This window comes from Podarcis cretensis (genome assembly GCF_951804945.1).
Source record: "Podarcis cretensis genome assembly, chromosome: 17".
NCBI lineage: Eukaryota > Metazoa > Chordata > Lepidosauria > Squamata > Lacertidae > Podarcis > Podarcis cretensis.
Genome location: NC_137187.1, coordinates 43,523,270 through 43,546,061, shown reverse-complemented (window position 1 = coordinate 43,546,061; position 22,792 = coordinate 43,523,270). Strand labels below are relative to the sequence as shown.

The 22,792-nt window shown below is 50.3% G+C and overlaps 1 protein-coding gene and 1 long non-coding RNA gene across 3 annotated transcripts in view; both read right to left on the bottom strand.

Moving 5' to 3' along the window:
- The window catches only part of LOC307206182 (uncharacterized protein), a 164,543-nt gene that overhangs the window by 17,207 nt on the left and 124,544 nt on the right, over positions 1-22,792 (bottom strand). The gene's annotated exons all lie outside the window — the stretch shown is intronic.
- LOC307206072 lies at positions 12,728-15,151 on the bottom strand. Its single transcript, XR_013834260.1, has 3 exons — positions 14,744-15,151; positions 13,027-13,115; positions 12,728-12,797 (listed from the first exon to the last, which is right to left on the bottom strand). It is a non-coding gene; the product is annotated as an uncharacterized lncRNA (long non-coding RNA).

Sequence of the window (22,792 nt, the reverse complement as noted above, 5' to 3'; positions counted from 1 at the left end):
TCATGATAATTTCTTACAATTGTGCCTGCTAGATGATGAGGTACATAAATCCTATTATCCGGCAGGATCATCCAACCGTCCTTCACAACCGCTCCTTCCTGTTCAGCCCACTTCCTCTCTTCTGGGGTATAGTGAGGTTTAACTTCTTCTGGAACTACCTCTGGTATAAGGGCTGCTATAAATCCTCCCACAGGCTTTTGGGCTGCCTCTCGGGCTGCTTTGTCAGCAGCATGATTTCCTCTGGTTATTGGATCCCTTCCTCGTACATGACCTTTGCAGTGCATTACAGCAATCTGTTCTGGAGCCCATACTGCTTCCAACAGGATTTCTACTTCAGGTCCATATTTCAAGGCCTTCCCGTGGGCTCCGATTAGACCTCTTTCTTTCCATAGAGCTCCATGTGCATGCAGGGTTAAGAAGGCATATTTAGAATCAGTATAGATGTTTGCCTTACATCCAGCTGCCAATTGCAGAGCTCTAGTTAAACCTATAAGTTCAGCTTTTTGTGCTGAGGTGCCAGCAGGCAAAGCTTCAGCTTCCACAACTTCCTCATTAGTGACCACAGCATATCCTGCTCGTCTGGCACCTTCATGCAGGTAACTGCTACCATCAGTATAATATACAACATCTGGATTTTTCAATGGCTCATCTTTCAGATCGGGTCTACTGGAATAAACTTCATCCATTATTTGGAGACAATCATGTGATTCTTCATCATCTACCTCTGGTAGGGGCAGCAAAGTCGCTGGATTGAGCATATTCACTACTCGTAGATGAATCCTGGGATTTTCACACAATAGGCCTTGGTATCTAGCCATTCTTGGGTTCGTCAGCCAATAACTACCCTTATATTCCATGAGTGTCAGAACAGCATGAGGTACATTCACATACATCGTCTGGCCAAAGGTAAATTTATCAGCTTCTTTGACAAGGCTTGCAGTGGCCGCTACTGCCCTTAGGCATGGAGGCCATCCTTTTGCTACTGAGTCCAATTGTTTAGACAAATAAGCTACTGGACGGTTCCAACTTCCTAATCTCTGGGTCAGGACTGCCGCTGCAATCCCATTCTGTTCATGTACATACAGCTGAAAGGGTTTTTCCGAATTAGGCAATCCAAGGGCTGGGGCCTCCATAAGTCGTTGTTTGATAACTAAAAAGGCTTGTTTCTGCTCAGGTCCCCATACAAATGGGTCCTTTTCTGCACCTCGAGTGCTTTCATGTAAGGGCTTGGCCAGACTGCTGAAATCAGGTATCCATAGTCTACAAAACCCTGCTGTTCCCAGGAATCCTCTAAGTTGTTTTCTTGTGGTAGGTTCTTTGATAAGGCAAATAGCTTCTTTCCTCTCTGGTCTCAATGCTCGTTGTTGGTGTGAGATGTCAAAGCCCAAATATTTGACCTTTTCTAAACATAACTGTGCCTTTTTCTGGGAAACTCGGTAGCCAGCTTCCCAGAGCAAGTGGAGCAGTTCCTCTGTCCCTTCTTTACAGGTATCAAAATCCTTTGCCGCTAGTATAAGATCATCCACATATTGCAGAACCACCTTTTCTCCCGGTATTGAGGGGTAACTTGTTAGATCCTTCGCCAAGGCAGTGCCAAATAAAGTTGGGGAATTTTTGAATCCCTGGGGCAATCTTGTCCAGGTTAGCTGGCCTTTTGTTCCTGTCAAAGGGTCTTCCCACTGGAAGGCAAATATAGGTTGGCTCTGTGGTGCCAGCCGGCAACAGAAGAATGCATCTTTCAAGTCCAATACAGTAAAAAATGTTGCTTCTGGTGGGATCAAACTCAGCAAGGTATATGGGTTTGGTACATTTGGGTGCAAGGTCTCGATAGCCTGGTTTACGAGCCTCAAGTCCTGTACTGGCCTGTATTCATCTGTCCCAGGTTTTCGAACAGGCAAAAGGGGTGTGTTCCATTCTGATTGGCAGGGCTTAAGCAGACCATATTTTAATAGGCGGTCCAAATGTTCCTGGATGCCCTCTGCTGCTCGCCGGGGTAAGGGATATTGCTTTACAGATACAGGGGTAGCCATAGGTTTTAGGGTTACTACAATTGGAGCTATATTCTTAGCCATTCCTGGTGGGCTATTTTCGGCCCATACTCCTGGTGGCACCTGTAGAGTTCGGAGGAGCTTGTTTAATTCTGTATCTAATGTGGGTTGGACTTGCAAGGCTGACATTAGGCGCCATGATTGTTCCTTAGGTACTGAGAGGGTAATTATTCCTGCTGCTTTTGATGGCAGTTTCATTTCTGGACCTCGAGGAGTGAAGGTGATTTGGGCCTGCAATTTGGACAGCATATCTCTGCCTAAGAGAGGTATTGGACACTCAGGTATATACAAAAACTGATGGGTTAAACGATGTCCCCCAATCTGGCATTCCAAAGGTTGGAGGAAAGATCTCTTAGCTGACTGTCCAGTGGCACTTTTAATGACTACACTCTTGGATGCCTTTTTCTGCAATAGTTCTGGGAGTACTGAGTATTCAGCCCCAGTATCAATCATAAAGTCTATTAAATGGCTCCCTAATTGAATCGTGACCGTGGGCTCCTGGAAGCCTAACTTTATGGAGTCCGGTCGTTCCTAGTCTTGGGTAAAATCCTCTTCTGCCAGTCCAATGAAATTGTCTCTACTCCGTCCTTGTCCAGGTCTCTGATATCTTCCATCTCGGATCATTCCCCGTCCCCGTCCCTGGTTTCTTGGGCCGGAGCCTGGGCCTGGGCCTGGACCTGGGCGTACTTCTTCCAACCTCAAGGGTTCAGGACACTCCCGCTTCCAGTGACCCTCCTTCTTGCAATTTGCACATTGATTCCTTCCCAGTGGTGGATTCTTTCCCCGTCCTCTCCCTCCATTTAAGGGGCGGTAATCTTGCTTCACTGCTGTGGCTAGCATTACCATCTTTTCCTTCTGCCACTTCTTCTTCTCTTGTTTCTCAGCCTCATCCCTATTCCGATAAACTCGGCGTGCAATGGCCATAATTTGGCTCATCAGCATCCCTTCCCATCCTTCTGATTTCTGAATTTTCTTACGAATGTCAGAAGCGCACTGGGCCACAAATGTAGCAGTAATCATTCTGCTGTTTTCAGGGGCTTCAGGGTCAAAAGGAGTCCATATACGATAGGCTTCCTGCAGCCTCTCTAAAAAGTCTCCTGGACTCTCATTTGGTTTCTGTTCTACTTCTGAGACTTTAGACATATTAGTGGGCTTCTGGCATGCCCTGCGGATACCTTGCACAAGTGTCTGGCGGTAGGTGGTAAGTCTGGCCAGGTGAATTGCATTGTTTGGATCCCAATTAGGATCTTCCAAGGGAAAGTTGTCCTGAAGATGACGATCAATATTAAAAATATTTCCCACTCTGGCCTGCTCACGCAAATATATCTGTGCCTTTTCAATTATGTCTCTCCTTTCCTCAGTGGTGAAAAGAGTATTTAGGAGCTGGCGACAATCTGTCCAAGTAGGACTATGAGTATTTACTATTGAAGTCACCAAGTCCATCATAGCCTGAGGTTTTTCTGTGAAAGATGGGGTGTGTGTTTTCCAATTCATCAGATCCGTAGTCGTGAATGGAATATATTGCAGGGTCGAAGTTCGAGGTGGTCGTGGTCCGGGTTGCCCGTTGACCAGCACAGGCTCCTCAAGTGCATCAAATACTCTTCTAAGAGGGGCTACTACGTGACCTTTTTCTTCACTTTGCTCTAGGGGCCTCAAATCATAGGGGATAGTATTTGTCCCAAGGCGTTCTTTTAGCAGCTTTATACGCCTGGCTGTATTGCTTGCTGACCGATCAAGGTCTCCCTGTAACTTCTGTAATATTTCTCTAGGACTTGGATGTACAGGGGTTTGGGGTAGGCAATCAGTTGTTCCACTAAAGGAGACTGTAGATGGAGGTCTATTAGGAGTCACAGGTGGAATAACCACTTCTGCTTGGGCTTTATTATAGGACTCCAATGCCTCCTGAAGATATTTATCATAATCTATCAAGGAATCAAGCTCTGTGACTCCACCCCCATTATTCATTCCAGTTTCTTGCCTTGGGGTTACAACTGGTGGAGTGTTTGGATTAGGCTCCCTTCGATGTGGAGCATAGGGTGGAGGTGGAAGCACCTCTTCCTCTGGTCCCTCAAAAATGGGTTTGAGTTTATTTGGCAAGATTCCTTTCCTAGCTTCGGCTTTTACAGCCAATAATTTGCATCGTTTGACTTTGCATTCCCTTATCCATGGAGGATTTTTATTTAATGTGCTCAGCCAAGAATCTATATATGAAAATTGTTCTGGGCACCCTCCAGTTTCTTTGGTGATATCAGACCAAAGTTTGCTTACTAAATTTATATCAAAGGTTCCCTGAGATGGCCATCCAGTATTGTATTTCGGCCATTCTAATTCACATAACGTTCTCAAGCGCTCTGGCGTCATTTTGACTCCATATGCCCCTGAGAAGGCTTTCTTAAAATTATTTAACATACATTCAAGAGGTGTATTTCCCCCCTTTGAACCCCCAACTCCCATTGTATGGCCCTGTGAAGTATCCACTCAGTCACACACACAAGCGCTTTGTGAGATTCCTTGCCCAGATGGAGTCGCCTCACTGGGAACCGAAGTACTACTCACTCCACACTCAGGTCAGCTACAAATTGCTCTGTACTTTCTCACACATACAATGCGCTGGATACTTCACCACACTCTACCTCCCAACCTTTCCCTACACCAGATCACCATCTGATGTACCCAGCCACCTAGCGTACTCAGTTCCCCTTTACTGAGACGCAGAAGTTTGATCAAGACTTCTCTTCCTCCCAATTAATTGGAGGGCCAAAACCCCTTTGTGCACTTACCCTTGGCTGGTTCCCCCCGGTCCGTCGCCGCCAGTGAGCAGGGTATCAGACAGACGAGTCTTCTGCGTTCCCCTGGAAAAATTTCCCAGTGCGCGCTGGGTAAGCAGTTTAGAGGTCCTCTCTCTTGTACCCTGCCCAGTAGGGCGAAGGGGCTGCGTTCCAGCAGACCACTTATCCGAGTCACAGAGGCACCATAAAATGTAGCAACCTGCTTGTGGTTAACGCTTAGCTGGAATGAAATATTCAACGCAGCAATAGAGAAATTAAAATAGTAATTTATTTGTCAGACAAATAAATATGAGGCACAGTGGTATATGGTTACCAAGCTCTGGCCTGGCCTCTTGCCATTCTGGCCAGCACTTATATTTCCTTAATCCAGCCCCCTTGCTCCTCCTGTGGCTGCCTCTGTCCAATCAGCCTGGTTGAAATTCCTATTGGCTGTTTGCTAGAACCAATCACAAAAGATACACCCATTTCCTTCTTGCCCTTTTATGGAAATCAAAAAGCTATATATTCTTCTATCTATAAATGACAAATAAGTAGTAATATATCTTACATGTGTCTCAACAAGGAATCTTAATTACCAGCTCACCTCTTGCCCTCCTTGCCCTATTGCCTTCCAAAACAGATAATTAATCTTGAATTTTTATCTTATGCATGTCAAGGATTGAGTTCACATCAACATTGAGAGATCTCCTTCATTTGAAGGTTTCTAAACAAAAGGCCTGACAACCATATATCAAGAGCGCTCGATTGGCGTCTTCTGTCTGGCAAGGGGGGGCTGGTGCCTGACTTAATTTCAGGATAGTTACAACTCTTACAACTATATGAAATAAGAATCTAGCATTTCTTAAATCCTTTGCATAATTATATTTAAGCTAATATATTTAATACATAAACAACCTTTTAAAAGGAAAAGAAATCTTAAAAGGATCTTAGTTTAAGAAACAAACAGCTTTTGAAAAGTCTTCCCAGAAAATGTTCTGTTTCTGCCAGCTAGATGCTTTTTCACTGCTCTTGACCTTCTTTAACCTTAGGAAGAAGATATGGCTCATTTTACTATTTATCCACCCTTAATTTGTAGGGTCAGTGTAACCTTGGCTGTCAGCCTGTAATTCCCTTTTTACGACTTTGAGAATTGTTTTCTGCTATAAATCAGGGGGGGGCCTTGTCTAGGAGTAAAAATATCTTGTCAAGGTTTTTAGGCAACTGGTCTTCTAAGACTGGTCTTTTAAGATACAGGCCCTGATTAAACATATAAGCTTTAATAAAAATGCAGGCTTATGATTAGATGCCTCATGACAACTGCTGGGCTCATTGTTAGCCAAAGGAAGCCAAATCTCATCACCTGACTCGCCTCAGGCTCCAGACATGCAAAGGAAAATCTATTGTACTTTTGGGTGGTGGGCACTTAAGACATATTTGTCTATGCTTATCTTATACCTGAGTCTTGCTCTGCCATGTCTGCTTATGCTAATCTTGTACCAAGGACTTTTCTGAACATGTTTGCCAAGGTTAACCCCTCACCTTCGAACTGTATTCTGGGATGTGGTGGGAAAGTTTTAAAAGTCTTTGTCACTCCATCCTCGGGACGCAGGTGGCGCTGTGGGTTAAAGCCTCAGCGCCTAGGACTTGCCGATTGAAAGGTCGGCGGTTCGAATCCCTGCGGCGGGGTGCGCTCCCGCTGCTCGGTCCCAGCGCCTGCCAACCTAGCAGTTCGAAAGCACCTCCGGGTGCAAGTAGATAAATAGGGACCGCTTACCAGTGGGAAGGTAAACAGCGTTTCCGTGTGCAGCTCTGGCTCGCCAGATGCAGCTTTGTCACGCTGGCCACGTGACCCGGAAGTGTCTCCGGACAGCGCTGGCCCCTGGCCTCTTAAGTGAGATGGGCGCACAACCCCAGAGTCTGTCAAGACTGGCCCGTACGGGCAGGGGTACCTTTACCTTTACCTTTACACTCCATCCTCGGGGTTCAAAATTTGCTCTTTGAACCTATTGCGCAATAAACTTTGGTCTACAGCTATTTCCTCCGGTTGGTGGCTGGATTCCTTCCTTTATTCTGCAGGGACCCGCGGGCTCTGCCCGACGAGCTGGGTGACTGAGCAGCCTCACACCTAGATTTTTCCTTAACAGTACAATCAGGAGCCAGGCTCAAATGTGCTCATTAGCTTATTTTTGCTACCGTTCGCAATTGTATTTGATTATGTCATGATCTGTGATGTTGTACTCAGGTATAAAACCCCAGAGCGACAGAGCTCGGGGCCCAGTCTTTTGGAAAGGATTCCAACTGGGTCAATTATTGCTCAGCAATAAACCTCACCTTCTTTTTCTCCATTTGCTGTGTCTGTCAATTCTTGGACTCTATTTGAGTTGGTCACTGGTACCTTTCTAAAATCTTTGCAACACTACCGCACCGGGTTGTTGTGGGGGGAAACTGTGAAAGCGTCTTCCCCCAAATTCCTTGTGGGAAGAGTTGTGTGGTGATGTGGAAAGTGGTTTAAAATAATAATAATAATCATTTTTCATTCATAACATTCCAATTAATCACCTATCAAATCTTGCCGCATCATAATACAAATAATAAAGACAATTATACATTCCAAATTAAAATTTTTGAGGGGACTTCCCATGTTCTGGCTGATCAGGAGAAATATTTTTTTTACTTGTTCCTACTTTTTCCTCTCTTGTTTTTCCCCAATTTCATATTTCCGACCTTGACCCATTGTCTTATCACCCCAGTCACTGGTATCAACTTTCAATTGTGTTTAACAAATCCATATTCTCTAGTTGGCCTCTTTTCTCTTACTGATAGAGAACCTACATAAGGACTCTATACAGGCTCTTGGGTACCCCATAAGGGATAAAGGAGAAGTTTTTTTTTCTTATAACAGGTAGGTAGCCGTGTTGGTCTGCCATAGTCAAAAGAAAATAAAAAAATTCCTTCCAGTAGTACCTTAGAGACCAACTAACTTAGTTATTAGTATGAGCTTTCATGTGCGTGTATCTGAAGAAGTGTGCATGAACACGAAAGCTCATACCAATAACAAACTTAGCTGGTTTCTAAGGTGCTACTGGAAGGATTTTTTTTATTTTGTTTCTTATAACAGTTGGCTTTGGCATTTTGGCCTGGAGAGTCAGAAAGCACATCACGCACCAGGTTCCTGTTGCTCAGGCAGGCCAAGGGGTGATATTCCTGAGGATTAAGCAAGTTTCACCTAGTTCCAGCCACAGTTTACACAAAACATTTGCAATGGGCAAACCACAACCATTAAGGCCGAGGAGGTCCCTCAATCTAGGAGAGGAATCCCTTCAGGAACTTCGCTGGATGGCTTTCTGCCTCCATGGGGTCTTTTGGAGAGCCAAGATGGCTTTTGGATTCCTCTGCTGCACTGCTCTAGACATGTAGTTTATATACATATGTATGTGTGTTTGCCTTGTGCAATTATCAATGCGGGTGGCGCTGTGGATTAAACCACAGAGTCTAGGGCTTGCTGATCGGAAGGTCGGCGGTTCGAATCCCCGCGACAGGGTGAGCTCCCGTTGCTCGGTCCCTGCTCCTGCCAACCTAGCAGTTCAAAAGCACGTCAAAGTGCAAGTAGATAAATAGGTACCACTCTGGCGGGAAGGTAAACGCCGTTTCCGTGTGCTGCTCTGGTTCGCCAGAAGCGGCTTAGTCATGCTGGCCACATGACCCGGAAGCTGTACGCCGGCTCCCTCGGCCAGTAAAGTGAGATGAGCGCCACAACCCCAGAGTCAGCTACGACTGGACTTAATGGTCAGGGGTCCCTTTACCTTTACCTATTCTATATTTGAGACCCTTGAATTTCTACACGGAGGATGAGCACCTTAAACACCAACTTTCTGACTGTTTGAGAGCGAATTACTGAATTTAGGACCAAAGCCTTATTAGGAATGGTCGAGGGAGTCGGGTCGGGATAAGCCTGGAGAAAAGGAGACTGAGAGGCAGGACGAGAGCCAGTGTCTTCAAACACTTCAAGGACTGCCCCTTGGAAGGTTTTCTGCTGCCCCAGAAGGCAGGACCTGAACCCAGGGCTTCAAGTTACAAAAAGGGCGATTCCAACCCAATATCAAGAATAGTCTTCTGACAGTGATTGCTGTTCGACAGCGGAGCGAATGACCTTGGGAGATGGAGGACTCTCCTTCCTTGGAAGCTTTTAAGCAGAGGTTGGACGGCCATCTCTCAGGGATTCTGTCGCTGAGATTCCTGCCTTGCAGGGGGTTGGACTAGATGACCCTTGGGGTCCCTTCCAACCCGACAACTCAATGATGTTCATCTTAATGCCTGTGAAGTCTTCCCTCTCCTCCCCAAACCCCCCAAATCTTGTCCTGCTCTCCATATACACACAGATGCACCAACTCTCTGGCACATTTTTGCAAGTAGCAGAACCCCAAATAAATGGCTGGCAACGATCATAAAAGAAAAAAAAACAACCCACTTTATTCTCTTTTGGAAAGCAAAAATACAGAGTTGTCTTTGTTTTCCACATGGCGGACGGTGTTCCTTCATGTGTCCCTTCCGCTGGTGCAGCCTGGATCCCTGTGGAAGAGGCTGAGATCTCTTGCGTGGGCACAGGGATCAAGCCCTAGATTTCCCCACTCAGGCAGAGCCAACAGCAAAATGGCCCCCTGGCAAACCTCCTTGAGCTGGATGAGCAAAGGCAGGCTCTGTGCGCACCGTCAGAGGGGCTTCCTAGGAGCACGATCTCCCGTGGGTTTCCATCAGTCTCTCTGCACACAAAAAGTCCCTTTTGGCAAGTCCTCCTGGGCCAGCCTGCGGCCTCCCCAGCTAGTTCTCTCCCGCCTCATCATAGACGGGGTTGACCTAAGTGCCACTCTTGGGCTCTTCTGCAAAGTCCTTCTGGCTGGTGGGCGGCCACTTTGCATCCTCCTCCAGCTGCCACTGCAGCTTCCGGTACTGGCTGGAGGAGCGGAAGCGGAAGAGGGCCTTGATCAGAAGCCAGAGGCGGTGGTTCTGTAGGATGCCGTCCTGCAAATAATAATAATAATAATAATAATAATAATAATAATAATAATAATAATTTCCCCAGCCACACTGGGCGGCTTCCAATCAAGTGTTAAAAACAATACAGTATTGAATATTAAAAACTTCCCTAAATTGGGATGCCTTCAGATGTCTTTTAAAGATAAGATAGCTACTTATTTCCTTCACATCTGAAGGGAGGGCGTTTCACAGGGCGGGCACCACTACCAAGAAGAACATGGGAGCATGAGAAAGGGGCCCATCCATTCTTAAAAACACCAGAAGCATTTTTACTTGGTATTATAGTCCAAGGCGTTAATCGACAAGGTGTCAAACTGTTCTTATATGCAACAACAGTGGCAAGAGTATTGTTAGCCCAGAAATGGAAGCAAGAATAAATTCCGACGAAAGAAGAATGGCAGAATGGACTATGCAGAACTGGACAAAATGACAGGAAGGATTCGAAACCTGTGGGACCAGAGATTTACAGAAGATTGGAAGAAGTATATGAATTATTTGAAGAGCAACTGTAATCAACAAATTACGCTAGTAGGACTACAAGATATACAAAGATATACAAAGACTACAAGATATACAAAGTGTTACAAAGTAGAAAAAGATAGAGATATTGGTTATGAGTTTGAAAAGTAATACGGAAAATAAGAAATTCATACTAAGAGATTGGAAAATTTTCAGAGTGGAAAATTTAGATTGGAAAATTTTCAGGCAGGACTGATGGAAGTCAAAAAAATTGAAGAAGATGTAAAAGTATGTTTAATTACTGTTGAAAATGACATTAAAAAACTAATAAAAAATTATATATATAAAAGAGAAAGGGGCCCATCCAGTCCAGCATCCTGTTCTCACCGTGGCTGACCAAATGCCCCTGAGCGAAACCCACAGGCAGGATCCGAGTGCAAGAGCATCTTTCAAGCCTCCTGGCCTTCCAAAGCAGAGCTGCCTCTAATCCCAAAAGCATCTGGAGGCATCGAGGCTGCAGTGTTTTATGGGGGGAAAGTTGCCGCTTTGGGAATTCAGTGGCTAGTTTAATCACTGGGCCAAGATGGTTTAAGGCTATTGCACCGATCCTGGCCCAACTGCACCGGCTGCCACTTAGTTTCCGGGCATCATTCAAAGCGCCGCTTTTGACCTCTAAAGCCTGAAATGGCTCAGGACCACAATATTCCCCACGTGAAGCAACCTGGATCCTAAGATCATCTTCTGAGGCCCATGGTCATGTGCCTGCTCCACAAGAGAGGTGGCCCCATGAGAACAGGGCCTTTTCTGTGGTGGCTCCCCGCTTGTGGAATGCTCTCCCCAGGGAAGTTCACCTGGCACCTCCATTACACATGTTTAGGCACCAGGCGAAAAGGGTCCTCTTCAACCAGGCGTTGGGATGAACAACATGCTATGCCTTTTAAAATGTGTTTGGGGTAGGGGGCTTATTGGGGTTATTATTAGGATTAGGATTTTGTGTCTTCATTTTGTATTTGTAATGTTGTAAACAGCCCTATGATTTTCAGATGAAGGGCAGTATATCAATTTAATTAATCATCATCATCATCTGTTGGTGAGCAGGAGGAGGATGCTGAGCCCGAGGGATCGCTTTCCCGACCCTCTTTAACCCCCCAAATCCCCTCCACATCCCCTGAACCACCACCAGCAGGTTCCCACAACCCCTGGGAGTAGGTAGCGCTCTGCTGGAAGGGAAAACTCTGAGCCAGTTCCTGGGGAAATGAAAAGCTGTCGCTCAGAGGCTGAGCGTTGGCCTTGCAAGCAGAAGCTCTCAGGTTCAATCCCTGCTGGGACCGGGAGACCCCTGCCTGAAACCGTGGACAGCTGCTGCCAGTCCGTGTAGACAGCGTTGGACTAGATGGGCCAGCAGCCAGACTCCTGAAATCACGCTCACCTGCTCACCTCCACGAAGAACGAGATTGAGGCATCTAATCATAGCCTGCATTTTTAATCAAGGCTTATATTTTGATCAAGGTCGTATCTTTAAAAATTAGCTTAAAATCCACAAATATTTTGAGGCAGGAAACCAGCAGGCAGCTGGCAATCGCTTAGGCAGGGGGCCTCTGGTTTATTGCAGTCATAAAAAGGCTGGAAGCAAAAGGTCAAACTGACCATACAAATTGCAGAATACAATTAAGCTGCAATTAAGCCTCACATTAAACTTGAGCCACAGGGCAAACGGCAAGGGCTAATGGAAACAGTTTTTTCTTACTTTGAAAACGTCTTTGCTTATAAAAAAAACTATATATGTTATGTATTAAATATATTGACTTAAATGTAAATATGCAAAGGATTTAGAAAGTAATAGTTGGAAGAGACCACAAGGGCCATAGAGTCCAAACCCCTGCCAGACAGGAAACGCCATCAGAGCACTCCTGACATATGGTTGTCAGCCTCTGCTTAAAGACCTGCAAAGAAGGAGCTCTTTCATAGATGGTGTGTGAAAAGGTGAACAAAAGATCTGTTCAGATAAAATTAGAACCATTAGCCATCTGTTTTGCAGGGAGTAGGGCAAGAGGGGCCAAAGGTGATCTGGTAATTAAGGTGCCTTGTAGAGGTTAATGGCTACTTGTTTGCCAATTATAAATATAGCTTTTATTTCCCATAAAAGGCAATAGGAAATGGGTGTATCTTTTGTGATTGGTTCTAGCAAACAGCCAATAGGAATTTCAACCAGGCTGAATGGACAAAAGAGGAGAAAGGGGGTTGGATTGAGAAAATATAAGTGCTGGCCATAACGGCAGGAGGGCAGGCCAGAGCTTGGTAACCATATACCACTGTGCCTCTCATTTATTTGTCTGACAAATAAATTATTATTTTAATTTCTCTATTGCTGCGTTGAATATTTCATTCCAGCTAAGCGTTAACCACAAGCAGGGTGCTACAAGATGGAGAAGGCCACCACCAGCACCAGCAGCACATACACCCTCCAGATGGTTGGGGTGCAGAGAAACTGTGATGAAAGAGGTTGCAAGCTGGTTAGGCTTCTGCAGCGCCTTCAGGTCAGCCTGCCTGGCACCTGCCCCCTCCTTCCGCACCCCACACCCCTGCAGCCCAGCCCAGGGCTCTGCGTTTTGCCCCAAGCGGAGAGCATGGCGCTCCAATCTGGTGCCGGCTGAGGGGAGCTCCGGGTTCACCATCCACCCTCCCTTGGAGTCTCCCGCTAGGCACTTCCGACTCACCTCCATTCGTATGTAGATGTGGTCCAGGTCAGTGAAGAAAAGGAAAAGGGAAACTCCAAGCTGGACACACAGCAGGCCAGAGAAGATATCTGGGGAATCAAGAAGAGGAAGAGCCCCCAGTGAAGCCCAGGAATCGGGGGGCCTCTAGGGTCAGGAAGAGCAATGGGAGATGGGAGGCAACAACAGTATCTGAAGGAGCGTCTCCACATCCATCGTTCAGCCCGGACACTGAGGTCCAGCGCCGAGGGCCTTCTGGCAGTTCCCTCCCTGCGAGAAGCAAAGCTACAGGGAACCAGGCAGAGGGCCTTATCGGTAGTGGCGCCCACCCTGTGGAACTCCCTCCCACCAGATGTCAAAGAGAACAACAACTACCGGACTTTTAGAAGACACCTGAACGCAGGCCTGTATAGGGAAGTTTTTAATGACTGATGTTTTACTGTATTTTAATATTTGGTTGGAAGCTGCCCAGAGTGGCTGGGGAAGCCCAGCCAGATGGGCGGGATATAAATAATAAATTATTATTATTATTATTACTATTATTACTATTACTATTATTATTATTGTCAGGGACTCAGCGGGAGCGCAGGGAGGAGAGGAGATGGAAAGCGAGGGGGAGCAATCTGAGGGCAGCGTAGGAGAATATGACAGCAGCCCGATAGATTCCATGAGCCTCTCCAGCGAATCGGAAGATTCACAGAAGGGGGCGCCGATGGGCAGGGCAAGGGGCGACCCAAGGGGGACACCCCAGAAGCAAGGGGCCAGCGGAGACTCCCAGAGCAGCAGTTGGAAATCAGGACCAGCTTCCCCACCAGAGCGTAGTGGGGGGGAGGAGTCCCAGGTGTCAGAGCCCACATATGCACCACCAGCGAGAGAAGATGAGTCAGGGTTGACCACGCCTCCATCGGAGAGCGAGTTAACGGTTAAGAGGAAAGTTGCAGGCTGGGCGCGCGCGCCAAGTTCAAAGGTACAGGCGAGCGGCACAGAAGGTAGCCCGGATAGGGAACCAGGTCCTAAAGCCCGCCGGAAGGAGGGGCAAGAATCGTCAGGGTCAGCGTCAGAGGAGTCCAGGAAGGATGAGACCCTAGCGGGCAGGAGGGCCCAGAGGAGAAAGGAACTTAGGAAGAGGTGGAGCAAAGCGAGAGTCTTAAACTGGTGTGGAGGGGGAGGAGACTCAGACAGGACTTCGCCGGTCTAAGGTCGGGATGTAGAGCTGCACGCTGCGGCTTTAAAATGGAGACTGAATCTTAATAAAGACTTTTGTACATAACTACAGCCTAGCGTTGGTCCTCTGTGAGCTGGGACCTGGAGGCAGCTCTGACAATTATTATTATCATTATTATTATTATTATTATTATTATTACCAAGCAGGTTCCCATGTGCCCCTGGACCTCAGGAAGGGCGACTGGTCACTGGGGTTGCTCCTGCTGCCACCGCGATAGGTTCCTTCCTTCCTTCCTTCCTTCCTTCCTTCCTTCCTTCCTTCCTTCCTTCCTTCCCTCCCTCCCTCCCTCCCCAGGGTGTGATAAGGAGCAAAGAGACAATGCATGGAAAGCTCTCTGAGCACTGCAGGAAAACGCTACCTGGGCTGTGCCCACAACCAGACCCCGGGCGAGGCTGGTTCTGGGGTCTCTGCTGCGCTGGGTGGGGCAGAAGTCATCATGAACTGAAAAGGCAGAAAAGGGCGTGAGGGTCCGCTGCCCCCTCCCCGTTAACTCACAGTTGGTGTAGATGGGCTTCCGGAAGGGTTTCCCCTTGGAGAAGACAAAGGCTGCGATGATGCAGTTGACGGTGACCAGTGGCCAGAGGGTGGTGTCCTCATAGCTCAGGACGGAGTGCTCCGGGGCTGTGGCGTTGCTGGCCGTCCCGTTGCCCAGGGACACAGGGTGGTCTGCAGTAGGGCACCCCCTAGAAGGAAGACACACACCCCACCCGGAGTTACTTCCTCTGCCTCATTGTCCTGGTCAGATGCAGGTCAGAATGAAGAGGCAGAGGCAGATGCTGGCCAAGTTAACTCTTCATTCAAGGAAATGGCAGGCAACTCAGCCTAGTGGTCTCAGCAACCCTTCCCAGCAGGTCTTGGCCCCATGGAGCAGTTGCCAGGCTGAAGGTCCCTGCCTTCCACCTAAGGCTCCTCCTCTCCCGGATGTTTGTCAAGCCGCCTCAAACTGCGCCTGTGCTGGATCCTCAGGTGCAGGCACCAGCTGAGTCTGCTCTGGCTCCTGAGGTGAAGGAGGACCCATTGCCTGCAGGTGCTCCTCTCCCAGCCCTGTCAGGGAAACCAGAGGTTGCCTCTGGGTCCGCTAACGCTCCAGTCTCTCCTGAGCTGCAGAGGCTCAGGGCAGAGAGACAGAGGGAACTAAGTTCCCACAGGAGGAGGGCTCACCTCCAAGCCAGGAGAGGCAAGTCACCTGTGGACCGGGGCCGCCCTATGCCTCGGGGCAGATAAAAGCCAGCCAGCCCCAGTCCCAGGTTGCAGGAGCAACATTGTTGGTAGCCTGTTCCTGCCAGCACCCTGTTCTGCTCTTCTGCCAGAGTTCCTGACCTCACCTGACTCCCTGCCTTGGATGCAGCTTCAGCTTTGACGGACAGCCTCCATACTGCACCCTCAACCTTGGACTGGACTCGGACCTCGCCACACGGTTAACCCTCGGGACCAGCACACTCTCCCTCCCATTGCCAGTAACTAACTGAAGGTCTCCTATTGAAGGCCCAAAGGCTGCTGGGACTTCTCTCATCCTGATTCTCTGATAGGGTGTTGACACGTCTCGCCATTCATCATCCATTCAGCCCACATTTTTCAATGGGTTTCGTGGTCACTTTCCAAACGGGAAGAAAAGTGTGTTTCTTTGTGGCTCTGGGCCAAGAGAGAACTTTCCTGGGCTTGAAATGTGCACACCAGCATCCCACAAAATACTGGCAGTCTGCAGGTGGCCGAAAACACTTGAACCAACCCCCCCCCCTTTTGGACCACCATCTTGTTTCTATTCGACACCATCCAGAACGGCTTAATCGGTTGGGAGAATCGGACTCGAAAGCTCAAACGCTGCATGCATTTAGCCAAAGGTTTGCAAATGCCAGTATACGACCACAAAAGAAAAGCTTCGTTTCTTGGGAAATCTGTCAACTACAATGCAGTTCCAGCCTGCCTCCACCCCCGCCTATGATTTTTAGAGAGACTGAGCCCCACGTATGTTTGCATCAATAAAGGCCTGATCTCTCCTCCCCCCCCCAGTTAAAGCCTTTGGGAAACCCCAGCGAGGGAGAACCCCTTGCAAACCCTTCACAAACGCACAACCACACAACCACAACCTACCTACCTGTGACCATGATGCTGCGGATGCAAGCGGAGCTGAGTTCTTCCAGGACAGCCTGGGTCTCCATCTTCAGCCGATTCTCCATGACCAGGAGACCCAAGAAGGTCAGGCCGGACTCCATCTTGTCTCTGGGAGGCAAGAGGGGAGAGTGAGGGGCTTCTGAAGAGGCCCAGAGCAGCTGCTGGACCCAGAGAGGCCTGGGGGCTGCTCTGGAGCATGGCCTTGAGGTGGCCGGCCCCACAGAGAGTCCTCTATGAAGTCGTCCCCCACTATGCCGCTGGCTGCCAGTGAGGCTCATCCACATTTACGTTATAAGAAAAAATACTGCTCCCTTTCCCTTATGGGGTATCTAAGAGCCCTATAGAGTCTTTAAGTAGGTTCCCTATCAGTAGGAGAAAACAATAGAGGCCAACCTGAGAATATTGAGAAGCAAAGCAGCTAATAAGTCTCATCTGTTGCAACTGGGTCCCCCGCTCACCCCACGCAGGGAGGGAGGGGAAGAACCTAAAACAATGGTGTGCAAGGCCTTATATGGACATTTGAAAATTGCCTCCCCTGTAGCTCAAGACTACCCCCCCCCCCGAACATCATACATACATCACTGAAGGGCTCGTCTACAGCAGAAAACCTGCCTGCAAGGATACCTGATAATGGTCACTGATTGCTTTTACCTGGACATCCTGGCCATTCTTTTGTGATGGTAAATACTCAGTTCCAGGGCTGTCTTAAGCATATGCGGCACCGGGGTGCACAGATCCACCCAGCCCCCCCCCCCCGGTTGCCCAGTCAGTCCCAGGCGTGCAGGAAGTCAGAGCCAGTTGGCCTCCTCAGTGTCTCGCTGGTTCAGTCGCCCCTGAACTCGCAGCGCAAAGCCACCCGCAGAAGAAGAGCCCACCACAGCGCTCTAACTGATGGGCGGGCTCTTCCCCAGACTCAACTCTCAGACCCCAGACTCTTGGCCTGGCACCCATGACAGCCCAGCCCCCAAGTGCCCCGCACCCTTAGCGTCCTGACTCCAGATCACAGGCTCACCCTATTCATACACAGATACCCCCTTAAGACAGGATTTGTGAGCAAAGAGGCAGTGGGGAGGCTTTCCCATTTCCTTCCTCCTTGCAGAGAAACATTTGAGGTCCATTTGGAAGAGTCAAAATGGCTTCAGGATTTCTCTCCTGTACTATTTCAGACACGTAGTTTACATACTTATGTGTTTGCCTTGTAAATTTAGGAACATATGTGTCAGAGCTGCCCCTAGGTCCCAGCTCACAGAGGACCAACGCCAGGCTGTCGTTATGTACAAAAGTCTTTATTGAGGTTCAGTTTCCATTTCAAAGCCGCAGCGCGTAGCTCTACGTCTTAAACCCTAGACCGGCGAAGTCCCGTCTGAATCTCCTCCCCTCTGACACCAGTTTAAGGTCCTAGCCCTGCTCCACCTTTTCCGCTGCTCTCTTCTCCTCTGGGTCCTCCTGCCCGCTGGGGCATTCTGGACTCCTCTGACACTGGACTCCCTTTCTGGACTCCTCTGACACTGAGTCGCTTAGCTCCTCCCCCTGCCTCCGGCGGGCTTTAGGACCCGGTTCCCAATCCTCATTCTCTGCTGTCCCACGCTCCTGTACATTTGAACTTGCCTCTCGCGCCAACCCAGTGACCTTCCTCCTGACCGTTACACTACTTCTGTCACTGCTTCCCTCTTCCGGGATACTGGCCGGATCTGACCTCCCCTCCGTTGTCTGACTCTCCGATGGAGGCGTGGTCAGCCCTGACTCCTCTCCCCTCCCTGCTGGGGGAGACGCTACTCCCGATACCTGTGACTCTTCCCCCCACTATGCTCTGGTGGGGAAGCTGGTCCTGATTTCCAACTGCTGCTGTGGGAGTCCCTGCTGGCCCCTTGCTTCTGGGGTGTCCCCCTTGGGACCCCCCTTGCCCTGGCCACCGGCGCCCCCTTCTGTGAATCTTCCGATTCGCTGGAGAGGCTCATGGAATCTCTCGGGCCACTGTCATCTTCTCCTACGCTGCCCTCAGATTCTTCCCCTTCGCTCTCCATCTCCTCTCTTCCCTGTGCCTCTGCTCCTGAACCCCTGACATCCATCCCCCCCTCGAAGCCCCCCTTGAAGGTGTGGTCAGCCCTGCCTTATCTTCTCTCCCTGGTGGGGAATGCACTGGCCCCGATCCTTGGGACTCTTCCCCCCCACTCTGCTCTGGTGGGGAACCTGGTCCTGATTTCCAACTACTGCTCTGGGAGTCCCCGCTGCCCCCTTGGGAACCCCCTACCCCTGGCCACTGGCACCCCCTTCTGTGAATCTTCCGATTCGCTGGAGAGGCTCATGGAATCCCTTGGTCCACTGTCCTCTTCTCCTACGCTCCCCTCGGATTCTTCCCCTTCGCTCTCCATCTCCTCTCTTCCCTGTGCCTCTGCTCCTGAACCCCTGACATCCATCCCCCCCTCGAAGCCCCCCTTCCCCCCTCTTCTGGCGTGGGTTCTGGGTGCTCCAGTGTTGTGGGGGTGAGTGCAGGATACAGTTCTTCCCCCGTGGTGTGCCTCCAGCCAGGTAGATCCGGCCAGTCCTCAACGGGCTCGTCGACGTCAATCTCCTCAGCTTCCATCTCTCTGCCGGTGTGTTCGAACCCCGGATCCTCCCCGAACACGTCCATGACCCCCTCTCCCCCTGTCGCCTGGGGTGACGCTGCGTGCGCGGGCCCGCTCGGCAGTTCTCTGCGCCACCCCACCTCAGGTTGATCTTCCCACCAATAAGAGTCGCCTGTGCCAAACCCTGAGAGGGACCCCTCTGGGGAGCTAGTCTCCGGCGCCGTGTCCTCCTCTGAAGAGAAACCCCAGAACGTGCTGGCTGAAAGTGTGGGTGTGAAAAGATATTCGTCGAAATAATCCTCTGGCATGGGCCTGTGTGGGAAGAGTGCGTGGAACCCGTCTTTGAGGTAGTGCTCCTCCACCGCATAGTACGGTACCCAGCTGTTGGCGCTGGCTGGGGTACCTTCCCTTGCGAGGAGATATTCAACCCCCTCTTCCCCCCATCTCGAGTCCAAAATCTCTGTGACCTCATTGAGTGGCTCCGCCCTCGGCGATCCCCCCTTCGTAGGTGCGTCTCTGAGCGGGCTTGGAGCTGTCTCTGGAGCCTGAAACCTGTGAGGTGCCTTGTAGGGCGTGAGCACTGATCTATGAAAGACCGGGTGCATTCTGGATCCCTCCGGGAGTGTCAACTGGAAGGCCACTGGGTTGATCTGTGCCTCGACCTGGTAAGGGCCCAGCTGCTTGTGTCCGAGCTTCTTCTTAGCTAACGATCTGGCCGGCACTGCCTGGGCTGCTAACCAGACCCAGTCCCCCACCCGGATGTCCTCCCCAACCCCTCTGTGTCTGTCTGCCTGCGTTTTGTAGGCTTGTTTTGCTAGCTCTAACTGCCTTCGGAGTTGCTCGTGGACCTCCTGTAACTCCGCTGCCAATGCCTCTGCTCCCTGTGGCTCCCCCTCCCCCACTTTCTCTAAACCCGGGAAGGTTCTGGGATGCCGCCCATTGTTGGCGAAGAACGGTGTCACCCCCGTGGACACGTGTTTCGTGTTGTTGTAGGCAAACTCGGCCAGCGGTAGATAGTCCACCCAGGTCGAGGGCTGCTGATTCGCGTAGCATCTCAGGTACTGCTGCATGATGGCGTTGACCCTCTCCGCTTGTCCGTTGGTCTGCGGGTGTCTTGCGGACGCTAGGTTGACCTTGACGTTCAGGATGCCCATCAGCTTCTGCCAGAAACTCGAGATGAACTGGCGCCCCCGGTCGGACAGGATAGACCGCGGTAGGCCGTGCACCTTGAACACATGGTCTATGAACAGCTTGGCGGTCTGCTCCGCCGTGGCCACCTTCGCGCAAGGAATGAAGTGGGCCATCTTGGTGAACAAGTCTACTACCACGAGTACTGCTGTTTTGCCCCTCGAGCTGGGCAGATCAGTGACAAAGTCCAGTGCCACCCTCTCCCACGGTTTGAGCGGGGTCTGTAGCGGTTCCAACAGTCCCGCCGGCGGTCTGTGCACTGGCTTGGCCCTTTGGCATGTGTCGCACCTAGTGACGTAATCCGCGACTTCTCCCCGCATCTTGGGCCACCAAAAGTCTCTGGCTACTTATTCCACCGTCTTGTCCGTGCCGAAATGTCCGGCGCTGGGTGCGTCGTGTAACTGTTGCAGTACTCTCGCGCGGAGGTCGTCTCCTGGCACGTAGATGGCCCCTTTGCGGATGAGCAGTCCGTCGCGTATCTGGAACTCGTTGTCCTTCGCAGCGCCGCTTCGCACTTCCTCCATCTTGGATCGTGCAAAGGAATCTGTTTGCAGCGCGCGACGCACTACTTCCAGGTCCACGGTGGCCGAAGTGCATGCCCACGCTCCGGGTGCGAAAATGTGTTTGGCCGCTACCAGTGCCGCTTCCTCGAGATACTGCGGCTTCCTGGACAGCGCATCAGCCATGATGTTGTTGTCCCCGGGGATATATTCTATCCTGAAGTCGAAATCCGCAAAGAACTCCGCCCAGCGGATGTGTCTCTGGTTCAGGAACCGCGCCGTGCGCCAATACTCCAGGTTCTTATGGTCCGTGCGAACCTGCACTGTGTGTTTGGCTCCGATGAGGAAGTGCCGCCACGCCTTGAAGGCTGCATGAATGGCCAGCAACTCCCTGTCCCAGATGGTGTAGTTCTGCTCCGACTTGCTGAGTTTCCTGGAGTAGAAAGCGCACGGCCTCCAGTCCCCTTGCGGATCTTGCTGCAACAGGACCGCCCCCACGGCTCTGTCTGAGGCATCCGTTTCAACCCTCAGGGGTCTGCTGGGGTTCACATGTAGCAGCTGTTCTTCGGACGCGAAGAGACGCTTGAGTTTCTGAAAGGACTGCTCCGCCTGCTCTGTCCAGATGAACTTCTTCTTCTTGGAGCTGAGGGTGTCCGTGATGGCCGCCGTCTGCAGGACCTCCTTGACATCCCTCTCGTGAGCCTCCTGCGATTCCGAAAAAATTAGAATGTCGTCCAGGAAGCAGACGCACTTCTTGTAGAGGAGTCCCGCTAACACGTAGTGCATGAAGGCATGAAAACAATGGGAACCATTTTGTAAACCAAATGGCGTAACTCTGTATTCATAGGTGCCCAAAGGCGTAAACATGGCTGTCTTCCACTCATCGCCCTCCCGCACACGTATGAGGTTGTACGCCCCTCGAAGATCCAACTTGGTGAAGATGCGTCCCTTCTTCACCGTTGCGAGCAGGTCGTCGATCTTGGGCATCGGGAACGCTGTGGGCTTGGTTCTCGAGTTTAAAATTCTGTAATCAACTACAAGCCTCTTTTGGGGCGTGTCTTTTTTCTTCACGAAGAACACAGGACTGCCCCCCACTGCCTTGGATTCTCGGATGAATCCCTGCTTCAAGTTGTGGTCTATGAACTCCCTGAGTTTACGCAGTTCATCTTCAGACATGGAATACAGTTTCCCCGTCGGCAGCGTCGCCCCCGGCAGGAGGTCAATCTTGCAGTCGTAGGGCCTGTGGGGAGGTAGCTTGTCTGCTTCCTTCTCGCAGAAGACCTCCAAAAACTCTTTGTACTTGTCGGGTGCCGCTTGCAACATGCCTAAGTGTAGCTGGGGTCCATCTTCCTGCCCCTCATCCTCCTGGCTAGTCAGGATGCAGTGTTCTGCGCAGTAGGAGGAGCAGAAGGTCAGTTGACGCTGGTACCATGCTAATGCCGGGCTGTGCCTGTGCAGCCAACTCATACCCAATACTATGGGCGTGTCCGACAGGTGGGTGACGTTGAAGCTGATGACTTCGTGGTGATTTCCAATTTGCATTACCATTGGCGGTGTCTGCTGCATCACCTGTCCCCCCAGCAGCTCTCTGCCATCGACCGTGACAACTTTCAGGGGCATCGTGGCCGGCAGGAGTGCTATGCGATGTTGCTTGATAAAGTCCACTCCTACAAAGTCTGCATTGCTACCAGAGTCAATGGTGATAGGAACTTCCATGGTGAGTCCATTGGGTAGTTGGAGCGATGCAGTGAGTTGCACCACTGGTTTGGGCGGGAGAGGGTCTGTGGGCTGCAAGATCTCTGGGGACTTCTTCACTGACTCGTCTGACTGGCCCCCAGTGCCTCTGCCTCCAGCCAGACTCCGTCGTTTCCCTGCAGTGGTTCCTCCTGCTGAACTGTTCCCTTTACTGTTGCTGAGGCTGCAGTGTGCTTGTGGAGCCTCTGGGGACACTCTTTCACCATGTGCTGAGCACTGTCGCAGACGTAACACTTCCTGTTCCCTCTAGGAGCCTTCGTCTTGACTGCTCCTGGTGTCAGGGCTCTGGCTGCTGACTGAGCCCTGGCACCACCTATCTCCATCGGCTCTTCTCCCCCTCCCATTGGAGGCGTGGACTGAGCGCGCGCTGTTTCTTTGGGAAAGAAAGGAGGTGATCTAGCTGGCGTGCGTCCCCAACGCCC